This window comes from Elephantulus edwardii, unplaced genomic scaffold, assembly GCF_000299155.1.
Source record: "Elephantulus edwardii isolate Elephantulus edwardi_28Jun2011 unplaced genomic scaffold, EleEdw1.0 scaffold00010, whole genome shotgun sequence".
Lineage (NCBI taxonomy): Eukaryota > Metazoa > Chordata > Mammalia > Macroscelidea > Macroscelididae > Elephantulus > Elephantulus edwardii.
Genome location: NW_006399760.1, coordinates 22,084,643 through 22,098,059, shown reverse-complemented (window position 1 = coordinate 22,098,059; position 13,417 = coordinate 22,084,643).

Genomic DNA, 13,417 nt, shown 5'->3' with positions numbered 1-13,417 from the left:
AAAAAAAAAAGGGCAGGGGCCACTAAAAGTGAAATAATTGTTGATTTCAGATCTCACTCTTTAATTTTCATGTTTTTAAAGTATATGTGTATCTGTTCTGTTTCTCGGGTAAAATTTTACCAAGGATAACTGCCCTCTAGAATTTAAATGGTAAAATCATCCTATATCTCACAATGAATTTCTTCTCAAACTGACAAATGTTGTGTAGGTTTTAAGCAAATAAAGTCCAATTAATGTGAAACTCAGAAAAAAAAAAATGGCTAGGACGACACGTAGACAGGAAACTGCCAGATGTTCAAGCTGGATTTAGAAGAGGCCGTGGCACCAGGGATATTACTGCTGAGGTCAGATGGAGCCTGACTGAAAAAGAATACCAGAAGAATGTCTATTTGTGCTTTATTGACTATGCAAAAGCATTTACCTTCGTGGATCACAACAAATTATGATTAACATTGAGAAGAAGGAAAATTTCAGAACACTTGATTGTGTTTATGCAAAATCTGTAACTAGACAAAGAGGCTGTTGTGCAAACAGAGCAAATAAATGCTAAATAGTTTAAAATTAGGAAAGCTGTGTGTAAGGGTTGTAATGCTCTTGAGTATGAGGATGACATAGGATAGTACAGGGTTTAAATCAGTCGCTGTAAGTTATACTCAACTCGACAGCATCTAACAATAGCATAAAGTGAATAATGACACTTGGGTGGAATGTATTCCTCAATACCACCAAGAGGTTTGTCCCAAAATAAGGCTCAAGAAAGCATGAAAGAAGAATAAATTCCATGGGAAATGGGAAGAGTGCTCTAACACTGAGGATATTTCAGCCAAACCCACAAAAGAAAATGTGTATAATTGTTGAATGGATAGCAATTTTCTCCTTAAAATCTTTACCTGAGTTAGAAGATAAAACAGGCAAAAAATAAAAGAGAGGGATAATGTCTACCTTGAAAATTGTGTTAAAAAACATTTCTGTATGGGATCAAATGGATAACAGTAGCTCAAAAGATCAGATGGGATACTCAAAGTGCCGTGAGTTAATGTTAATGAATGGGAAACTGAAAAATATGGTAAGAATATTGCACAACCTGTAAAATGTAATCAAGGTCACTGAATATACATGTAGAAATTGTTGAAATGATGCTCAAACAAAATAATAAAAATAAATCATGGAAAAAATTGGACTTTCCCCCCCATATTTGTAACTACATAACAATTTTTCACGATAGGTAGTGTAATTGAAGCTTTCTGTTGAAGAACTTATCGGCCATAATTTTAGAATTTTGTGTTTGTTTTTGTATTTGTTCCTTCTTTTCCCTTAGGTCTAAGCTTTAGTAAGAGGCAGAGATGAGATAGATGTTGGAAGCTTGTCTTTTTTTAAAGGTACATTTGCCTTGCATCAGGGTGACTAATGCAAAAATTACAAACAGGAATATAACTGTCTAGCTTGTATTTTGTCAAAATAATGAAGTTCTTATGTACTCTGGTCCAGATTCTAGGAATGTTTGATATAGATTTTATTGCATTAAAAAATTATGGATTTTGGCATACATTCAACAGGACAGAATTAACTTTGAACTTGATTCTGTAATGCGTGAGCAGTTTTAGTCTATATGTGTATAAATTAAACCACTACATTTGCTGGATTATGACTCCTTTCACAAGACCTTGAAGTTTATAGATTCTTTTTTTTATTTCCAGCTTTATACATCATTTGCTAAACTATTTTGAAATAAAATAATACCACAGTCAAAATATTAAGTTCAATAAGACTATGACCTCAGCTAAAAGAAATTTTTTTGAATGTAAAAGTATAATCCACCTGTATCTTTTTCAATCTTTTATATAAAAGAACATGTGGTAAGCAGCTCAGTAAAAACAGCACTATAAGTTTCTAACTGATGAAGTTGTTTTCTCTTTTGTTTAGATATCATCAGAATAGTTCTATTACTAAGCATGGAAAATTGATATTCATCTTTTTCAGGTACTTAACAGATGTGTAAATTAAACACCAGAGCAGTTCTTCATCAATTCTGGTTTCAATAGTTTAACTTCCACAAGAATTAGTCTTATGGCAGATTTATGTTAAGAAGTTATGAAGAGTAGAATATTTAACAACTTAAAAGGATAAATGTTTATGAACAGTTTTAACCTGGTAATTTTGTAATAATGCTACTGCATAGCTGCTGTCTTTGGTCAAGATAATGAAAGCATCCACATATCTATCTAGTTTAATTACACCTTAGGAAATGCTGATTTTCAACACTATTTTCCCCTGAAATCATTTCCAAAAATTATTACAATCTGTAAAATATATTTGTACATGTGCTTGTAGAAAATCTCTTACGTATGTTGAAATTGTCAACAAGTGAAAACTGGAGATGAATTTTATCCTCAGTCTTCATCTCATCAGCTAAAGCTGACAAACTTAAATGACTGTCACCCTCTCCAGTACTCCATCTTGCACTGTTTCAGCTATGGTGGATTGTTGTTGTTTTGTACCATTGAGTTGAATATGACTCATAGCAACCTTATGAACAACAGATCTAAACCACGCCCTATCCAGCACCATCCTAAACATTTCTGATATACTTGAGTCCATTGCTGCAGTCACTACATCAGTTCATCTTATTGGGGATCTTCCTGTCTTGACTGATCCTCCACTTTTCACAGCGTGATGTCCTTCTCTAAGGAATAGCCTCTCCTAACAACATGCCCAAAGTATGTGAACTTTATGGTTTTGGGCTTTACTTCCAGTTCTCTGATCCACCTTGATTTGATTTCTGTGTATGTTGTGAGATGTGGATCCTGTTTCAGCTTTTTGAGGTGGGAGTTCAGTTGTGCCAGCACCATTTGTTGAAAAGGTTGTCATTTCCCCATTTGATAGGTTTGGTTTCATTGTCGAATATCAGTTGGCCATAGATAACTAGGTCTGTTTCTTGGTTCTCAATTCTGTTTCATTGGCCTGTGTGCCTGTCATTGTATCAGTATCACTCTGTTTTGGTTACTACTGCTGTGTAGTAGGTCTTGAGGTCAGTGAGTGCTATGGTTCTCACCTCATTTTTGTTTCTCAGAAATGTTTTACTTATTTGGGGTCTCTTACCTCTCCAAATAAATTTGACAATTTCCTTTTGATCTCTCAAAAGTTAATTTGGTATCTGGATTGGGATTATATTGAACATTTAGATTGTTTTTTATAGAATTTTCATTTTCACAATATTGAGTTTTTTTATCCATGAACAAGACACATTTTCCCAATTCTTTAGGTCTTTTATTGTGTCTTGCAGAAATTCTCTGTAGTTTCTTTGTATAGTGCTTTTGAATCTCTAGTTAGGTTCACTCCCAAGTATCTCAATTTGTGGTTAACTATTGTAAATGGTATTGCTTTCTTGATTTCCTTCTCTGAATTCTCTTTGTTACTGTAGAGGAATCCTACTGATTTTTGGATATTGATCTTATATCCTGCCACTCCACTAAATTGGTCTTACTAACTCTTAACAGGTTTTTTTGTTGAGTTTTTGGGTTTTTCTGTGCATACTGTTATATCATCTGCATGTAGCAACATCTCTTTGCCGATCTGGATGCCTTTTATTTCCTTCTCTTGTTATATTGCCTAGGGCCTTACATTTTGCCAATGCTTTCAGTGTAGCTGATACTTCCTTCATTATGATTGACTCTCGTTCATCTGCTACTTCCAAAAATATTTCAGTGTTAAACAATTATTTTTGGTACAGTGACTCTTTGGATTCCTTCCAGCTTCTTTTTTATGTCTTCTGTATTACCCAAGACTTTGCTTATAGCATTTCTCATTGCTCCAACTTGAGGCTTATTTTTTTTCAGTTCTTTCACCTTGACAAATGCCAATTAAGTTCTTCATTATAGAGAATATCAAATGTGATGGAGTTCTGGTGGCCTAGATCATAGGGAGGTTTGCTGGCAACTCACAAGGGGACAATTTAAATCCACTAGCTGCTTTGGTGAAGAAATTGACAACATCTAAAAAGACACTGTGGGGTTAGTTATGAGTCCATTTTTACTCATTGGCAATAAGTGAATTGTAAAAAATGAAAGCCAAAGTATACTTTTTTGGTTTTGTTTTTAGTTTTATTTTGCAAATAACGAATAGCAGTTGACATATTTAAACAAAGAGATGCTGCCCAGATGCTCATCAGGTTGTGCCAAGAAATATGGAGGAAAATTACCTGGCTGTCAACTGACTGGGAGAGATCCATATTTATTTCCATTCCATAAAAAGGTGACCAGACAGAGTTTTGAAATTATCAAACAATACCACATGTAAGCAAAATCTTACTGAATATGATAAAAAAAATAACTGGAGCAGTACACTGACAGAGAACTACCAGAAATACAAACTGGGTCATGGGACTAGAGACATTATGGCCAATGTCAGATAAATCTTGGCAGAAGGCAAAGAGTACTAGAGGAATATCTATCTGTGTTTCATCAACTATGCAAAGGCATATAACTGTGTGTATCACAACAAATTGTGGCTAACCTTGAGGAGAATTGGCATCTCACAACACTTGATTGTACTTATGTTAATCCTATACTTGGACCAGGAAGCAGTCTTCAGAAAAGTGCAAGAAAACACTGCATGGTTAAAAATCTGCAAAGGAGTGCATCAAGAATGTATACTGTCTCCATACCTTTTCAGTCTATATGCAGAACAGATCGTTCAGGAGTCTGAGCTTTAGGAGGACGAATGTGGCATCAGGATTGGAGGAAGGCTCAACAATAACCTACATTATGCAGATGACATAACCTTGCTTGCTGAAATTGAGGAGGTCCTGAAGCACTTACTGCAGAATGTAGAGGACTATATAGTCTTCAATATGGATTGAAGCTCAACATCATGAAGACAAAGATTCTCAGCATTGGACCAATTGATAGCACCATGATAGATGGAGAAGAGATTGAGGCTGTTGACAATTATAGCTTGCTTGGATCCATAATCAAAACTATTGGCCCTGACAGTCAGGAAATCAAAAGATGAATTACAGTGGGAAAATATGCTGTCAAGGACCTTTCCAGAGAATTGAGAAACAATGATGTCAATCTAGAGTCTAAGGTGCACCCGATCCCAGCCATGGTTTTCACAATTATTTGTTATGCATCAGAGAGCTGTACAATGACTAAAGATGACAAAAGAAGAATTGCTGCCTATGAGTTGTGGTGCTGGAGAAAAGTCTTGACAATACCATGGATGGCCAAGAAAACAAATAGGTCTCTCTCGGAGAGGATGAAACCAAGTTTCTCCTTGGAGGCTAGGATTTTCGTAATAGTTTTTTATTAGGATTTTAATGAAAGTTTACAGAAAACTTGGATTTCTATTAATTCTTTTTGCACATTTTCCTCTCTATGCCCCCAGGTTTACTTTTCTCTTTTTTTTTAAAAAAAATTATTCATTGTTGCAAAATTTCCTTTCTCCCCTGATCCCAGTCCATTTTGTTATGCACCTCTTATTCTAGAATGTTGTCATGCAAATAATGCCTAATCTTATATTTCTTTTACACAATTATTTCCCTCATCTATTCCAATGCAGTGTTTAACCCTTTTCCCCCCTAGTTCCATCCCAACTCCCAATGTCAATCCTGTTTTATAAAAGTGGCATTATGTAGTATTTGTCCTTTTGTGGCACTAAGTATAATGTCCTCCAGGGTCTTCATGAGTTTCTTGTTTTTTAATGCTGCATAATATTCCACATTGTGTGAATATACCACAGCTTCTCTATCCATTCATTTCTTTATGGGTATTTGGGTTGCTTCCATCTCTTTGCTATTGTGATCAACGCAGCAATAAAAAAAATGAGTATATATATATCTATGTGGCAGTTCTGGTTTCTTTAGGGTATATTCCCATTAGTGCAATTGCTGGGTCAAATGGTATTTCTATTTCCAACTTTTTAAGAAAGTGAGTGGTTAAGATTTTGAAGCTCCATCTCATATAATTTGTGCATGTGGCCAGGAGGTACTGGTTCTTGGAGAAGGACATCATGCTTGGAAGGGTGGAGGGACAGTGCAGAAGAGTAAGACCTCAGATGAGATGGATTGATACAGTAACTGGGATGATGGGGTTTGGTGTGCTGGGATCAATGAGACTGGCTCAGGACAGGCCATATTTCAGAGCTATTATACATAGGGTTACTATGAGTTGCAGGTGACTCAACGGCACATAACAACAGTCTATTTACTGTTTCAACCAATTTTAAGTTTACAATTATGTGATATTAATGACATTTACTATGTCATTTTTACCCATTTCACATTTCTGAGGTGGATCAACACTGTGATGACAGTAGTGGACTTATGCATGAGGGAGATAATGATGATTGGACAAGATAGGTCAGGTTGAGAGCTCTTGTTTATAGGATTACTTGATGGTACCTAACAACAACAATAGCTGAGTGGTAAGGAGTTGTACTGCCAACTCAAAGACTCAGTTCAAATCCACCAGCTACTATGTGGGAGAAAAATGGGCAATTTCCTCTTATGCAATTTCTGTCTCTAAAAACCCACTTGTGGGTCAGCTATGGGGTCGATCCCAATTTAACAGTACTTAACCACAACCACAACAAAAGCTGATTTCCAAATCTTTAACATCATCCCAAACAGAAATTTAGTATTCCTTTACCAGTAGCTTCTTCCATACAAGAAACTGGCAACCATAGAAAAAGTTGGGCTGCATGCATTTGGTTTTTACCTAAACATTTAACGTAAATGGAACGTCAGAATATTTATCCTTTAGGGTCTGATTTAATAATTCAGTACGTTGTTCTTAAGATTCATCAATATTGCAGTGTAGACCAAAGTTCATTTTCAACACTTTTGAGGCCACCTATATTGTTGCTTTGCCCTGCTTACAATCAATATTTTCTACTAAAATATAGAAAGTAGAAAATACAAAATGAAATATATTCACAAAACACATACAAAATGTAATTAAAAAAAATTTTGCTCAACAATCATTTAAGGGATAGCTTGTAGATTAGGAAAAAAACATTAAAACAAAACTAATATTGATGCTTTGGTGCTGGGTTTCAACCTAGGATGTCTTTGGTCCTGAGCGAAGCACATACAGGACCAATTTTTGTAAGGAAGATAGATTTCAGGTATCTATTTGACAAACCATTTATTTACAGTAAATTACTGAATTTTGGTAATTCTAGTTGTAAAAGTCAGAATGCCAACAGTCATCGTGACATAGAAATAAGAAAGCACAGGGATTACTAAAAATAGAAGTCGTCTCATGTCTTATTTTAAGGACTTTGAAGGCTTTGTGAAACAAGAGCAGCACATGAATCTCCAATTGCTAACACAGAAATTACAACAAAACCAGGGTTGCCAGTCAAGGAGGATACCTCTAACAGGTGTCCTGACACAGTCTCTCTGCCACTTAGGCTGAGTTTTGGCAAGCAATTTTTACTATAATGACAGAGAAAAATGAAAGTGTTGGTGGTAAATTTTTTGGAAAACAAATCCAGGAAAAAGGAATCATTTGAATGTAAGACACCAGTTTTTTGCAGTTTTGGGTATAGTCAAGGCAATGCAAGGAAATAGAGGGGAAAGACTGGAAGACAGTGTTGTGATGGGCATTGTTAGCATGTTTGTAATGTGTAAGCATTGACAGACAACAAGGGGATAGTAGGCAAAGATTAATAGCAGTTAATTATATAAAATACAACATTTATGAATGATTGTACAAAATAAAATATACAGGAATAAAACACAAAGTATATGAGTGAACATATGCAAATCAATAAAAAAATTAAAAAAGGAATACTTAAGAGACAGCCAGTCTGAGTGGATGTGAAGGAAAGAGATATGTTATTTCCTGGGTGTGTTTGTATGTGTGCATGCACATACAGGCACATGCACGTGTGTGCATGAGCACCTGTGAGTAGGTGATTGATCATGTAACCTTGGGGCACAGAGACCAACGTTTATCTGACAATATCCCTTCTTATCCTTGTTCTCATTCATGATTACTAAATTCCCTACCTATTTGCAGGAGATTTATGAGCATGTAGCTCCCTTTATAAGCAGTTTGGCAGATTGTTGATGAGTTTTCCTCAGTTCCTGATCCCACATTCTTCTTCGTAGAGTAAGGCTTTTAGAATTATTTTTTTCAGTGTACAGATTGAATAAGTACGGAGAGAGGATACAACTTTGATGCACACCTTTCCTAATTTTAAACCATGGATTGTTCCCTTGCTTTGTTCATACAACAGCTTCTTGGTCTAGGTATAGGTTTCACAAAGCACAATTAAGTTTTCTGGGATTCCCATTTTTCTCAATGTTAGAAATAATTTGTTATGATACACACAGTCAAATGCCTTTGCAGTACAATAAAGCATAAACAAACACTTTTCTGGTATTCTTTGCTTTAAGTCAGGTCCATGTGATATCAGCAATGATATCCCTGGTGCTATGGCTTCTTCTAAATTCAGCCTGAAATTTTAGCAGTTCTTGACAGTGTAATGTTCTAGCCATTTTTGGATGATCTTCAGCAATATTTCGTTTGCATATGATATTGTTTGATACTTTCCACATTCTGTTGGATGATCTTTCTTGGTAAGGGGGAAAAATGCATCTCTTTCAGTCAGTTGACCAATTACCTGCCCTCTAAATTTCCTGGCATAGATTGGTGACTACATCCCGATCTGCATTTGTTAGTTGAAACAAGATGATCTTGAGTCTATCCTACTAGAATTTAAAAATCATCTCCATCATAGGTTTGAGTCACTGGACCCTAATGATTGAAGACTAGAGGAGTTACCGAGTAACATCAAAGATATAATCCATAAAGAGAGCAAAAAGTTCTTACAAAGACAAAGGAGGAAGAAATACTAAAATGCATGATAGAGCAGATTCTGAATATTGTAGTAGAACATCAAGAAACCAAAACAAAGGGGAGAAATTTGCACAGGAAATCACAAGTGATCCATGAAAATGAAAAAAAAAATTAGAGAGACATTGTATCAAAATTGCACTGAAAAACTTCAGGAAGCACTGTACAACTCTATGGCACACAACAACAGAAATATGAACAAGAGCCAATGGTAATGAAGACTAGTTCAAGCTGAACTGAAGGCATTGGCAAAAAATTAAGGCCTCAGGCAATAACTAACTGGGTAGAACTCTGCAAATGTGAGGTGGTGGTTTTGGTCCACCAGTGGGGTTGGATAGCTTGTTAATAATAGGAATAAAAGGCATGACATGTTATGGGAGTGAGACCATGAAAATGAGCCATACTCTAATGTAGGAGCATGGTGATGTAGTCTGTAGAGAGTTGCATTGTTAACTCAAAGACTGTAGTCTCCAGCTGTTCGAATCCACCAGTGACTTGGATAGGCAGTCCCTAAACATAGTGCTTTATACTCAGGAACCTGAAGGATAGTTGCTATGAGTCAGAATTGACCAGACAACAGTGAATTCATGAGTGAAAGATCCCTCATGTAGAGACTGGTCGGTCTTGCCATCTACTTAGATTAAAATGAACAATCTCATAGGTAGAAATAAAGATTTCAAGAAAGAAGAGCCCACAGCAGAACACTGTGGGACACCAAATTTCATAATAAAGATTTATAACAAACCAGATGCTATATTGGGACATGAGGGAGGCTGATACAAGCTGGAATTCACCCTGAAGCACAAAGGCAATCTTTAAATGTTTACAGGGGTAGGCACTAAGGCAAACCTTAAGGTTTACAGGATTCTTGTATTTGCTAATCCCTCCTTCCTGAGTCAAGCATAAGGTTTTCAATATAAAGAGCTTAACTTCATTTGCATTGAATTTTCTTTGTGATTTGCAATTTTCAATAAAGGCACAGGGAACCTGGAGTCCAGTGCTATAGTTGTTCGAGAACCTGTACCTGTTTTCTCCTAAATTCTTGGTATTCTGTCTCATAATTAATAATTATTAATATTTTTTACCCTTGGTCTGCAACAGAACACATCGTTTGAACTCAAGGTCCCCGTACTAAAACTTCTCAACCCAGAAGAGAGTTATAACACCAGACATAGTGTGAGAGACAAGAATAAGCAGTGGCGGAGGAATTGTGACATCAGAGAGAACAGAGACAGCTGAATCAGGAGATTGGCATAAGACAGAACAGTTCGTTTCCTATCTCTTGGAGGTAGGACCATGAATGTCTTCAGGCAAGAGGCTTCCTGGTACAGTGCAACGAGCTAGGTGCTTATCTATGGAATTAGGTGTGGCACCTCATAGTTAGAGATGACTGACTTGAGTCACTAGATGGATTGCTAGGTGAGTGGGGGTCTTCAAGGGAGCACTGGTGGCCTAAAGGGCAGAGTTGCACTGCCAACCCAAAGGCAGGTGAGTTTAATCCACCAGCTGTTCTGAGGGAGGAATATAGGCAATCTCTTTCTATGTAATTCACAGCCTCTGAAAAGCTCCTGGAAGGTCAGCTATGAGTTGGTTCCAACTTGACAATCAGTTGTGGTTAAATTTTGGAGCGTTTGACCACTTAAATCAACAGATCTAAAAGATCTAAAAGAATGCTGTAATAATGCTTGCAGGGTAAGTCTCTACATCAGGGTAGAGGCCACGGGGACACAATGATAAAGGCTAGAGAGAGGCTTGCCTTTTGTGATGGCAGGGAAGGGGCTTTCCTAATCAAAGAACTATATCCTGAATATTTCTGATCCTGAATTGTAACTTGCTGCTCTCCCAATTAACCCCATAATTGGGTTTTTATTTTGGGTGATTTGAAGAGGAAACAGAGCTCTGTATATTTATATTGTGAGTTCAATGTGGTCATTGCACCAAACAGCAGAGAAATAGTGAATCTTGTGGGAAGGACCATGGGTGTCAGAATTTGTTAAATATTTGGAGGACGGAGACATGACTGTTTGGCCATCTCATAGAAATCAGTTTTTGGTGTTGGTATTGATAGAAATTCTCTCTCTCTCTCTCTCTCTCTCTCTCTCTCCCTTGTTAAGTTAAAAGACACAGGGCCTGTCTCATTTTTACAGTGACCATGCATCATCTGTCTTCTAGCAAGATTGAATTTGAGTTCCTTTCCTCCCTTTTCCTCAGGATCAGTCATTTCTTGGTTTTTAATGGGGGGGAAATCAACTATATTGTCTTTTGCTGTTATTTAAATAATTTCTTCTGCTCTCTGAATAGTCTCGTTGGTGTATATCTCTGACTTTCTGACCTAGCTAAGCCAAGACTCTGGTGAAGTCTTTCTCCCTGGACAGAAAACCTTATATTCTGAAAAACATGCTGGGCTATTTAAAAGTGATGACTCTGACTCTCTGATTCCTCCTGACACACATGCAAAGGAATTTGCCTGAATCTTCACTATGAGAACCTGGTGAGGTTCATGAAGGTATAATTTAGCAAAATGTAGGGGCTGCTCAAGGTGGAGGCTCCAGGAATTCCTCCCTCAAGTGCTAATGTACACATGGCCCTTAGCAATTTGCTACAATTATCACTTAAATGGGTACTAGAATCCCAGAACACTTAATTGTGCTCCTGCAAAACCTACAATTGGACCAGGAAGCAACTGTCAAAACAGAGCAAGGAAACACTACATAGTTCAAAATCAGGAAAGGAATCCATTAAGGATGCATCCTGTCTCCATAGCTTTTCAATCTCTACTAGGGATATTATAGCAAATATTAGATGGATCTTGGCAGAAAGCAAAGACTACCAGAATAATGTCTATCTGTGCTTCATTGATAATGCAAAGGCTTTTGACTGTATGGATCACAACAAGCTGTGGCTGACTCTGAGAAGAATGGGAATCCCAGAATATGTGATTGTGCTAATGTGAAACCTATACTTCGACCACGAAGCGGTCGTCCGAACAGAGCAAGGAGACACTATATGGTTCAAAATCAAGAAGGTGGTCCGTCAGGGATGTATTCTGTCTCCATACCTTTTTAATCTGTATGCAGAACAGATTATCCGAGATGCTGGGCTGTATGAGGAGGAATGTGGCATCAGGATTGGTGGAAGAGTCATCAACAACCTGCGTTATGCGGATGTTACAACCCTGCTTGCTGAAACTGAGGAGGACCTGAAGCCCTAGCTGCAGAAGGTCAAGGACTACGCCCTTCGATACGGATTGAAGCTCAACATCAAGAAAAGAAAGATTCTTACCACTGGGTCAATTGGCAGCATCAGTATGGATGATGAAGAAATTGAGATAGTTAACAGTTTTAGTTTACTTGGCTCCACAGTCAGCACTCTTGGTAACAGCAGCCAGGAAATCAAGAGATGTATTTCATTGAGAAAGCGAGCTGTGAGGGACCTCTCAAGAGTACTAAAGAGCAACACCATCAGGCTGGAGACTAAGGTGCGCTTGATCTGGGCTATAGTCTTCACAATTATGTGCTATGCATTGGAGAGTTTGACAGTGACTAGGGATGATGCCTTTGAACTGTGGTGCTGGAAATGAGTGTTGAATATACCATGGACTGCTAGGAGAACAAACAGGTTTGTCCTGGAGAAGGTGAAGCCAGAATGCTCCTTGGAGTCAAGGATTTTGAAGCTTCTTCGTCTGACTTACTCTGGGCATGTTGCAAGGAGAGATTGATGCTTGGAGAGGGTCATCATGTTTGGCAGAGTGGATGGACGGTGCAGAAGAGGAAGACCTTCGATCAGATGGATCGATTCTGTGACTGGAGTGGTAGGAATGAGTGCATTTGAGATGGCTAGGCTGGCACAGGATAGAGCAGCATTTAGGGCTCTTGTACATAGGGTCACTATGAGTCGCAAGTGACTCGATGACACATAACAACAACAACAAATGTGGAATATATCATTCAGGAGACTGGACTTCAGTGAGAAGGAATGTGGCATCAGGACTGGAGGAAACTCATCAAGAATCTGCATTATGCAGATGATACAACCTTGCTTGCCAAAATTGAGGAGGACCTGAGGCATTTGCTCCAGAAGGTCAAGGACTGCAGCCTTCAATGTAAATTGAAGTTCAGCATCAAGAAAACAGATTCTTACCACTGAGCCGCTAGACAGCACTATGATAGATAGAGAAAAGATTGAGGTTATTAACAATTTCAGCTTACTAGATTCTACAATCAACACCCTTAGCAAGAGTATTAGGGAAATCAAAAGGTGAATTGCATTAGGAAAATATGCTGTCAGGGATATCTACAGAGTGATGATGAACAATGACGTCTGTCTAGAGAATAAGGTGCACCTGATTCAAGCCATGTCCTTTATGATTATTTGCAATGCATCAGAAAGCTAGACAGTGACTAAGGATGTTAAAAGAAGAATCAATGACTATATATCAATGAACTGTAGTGCTGTAAGAGAATACTGAACATACTGTGGACTGCCAAGAGAACTAACAGATCTGCCCTGAAGAGAGTGAAACCAAGTTCTTCCTTGGAGGCAAGGATTTTTTT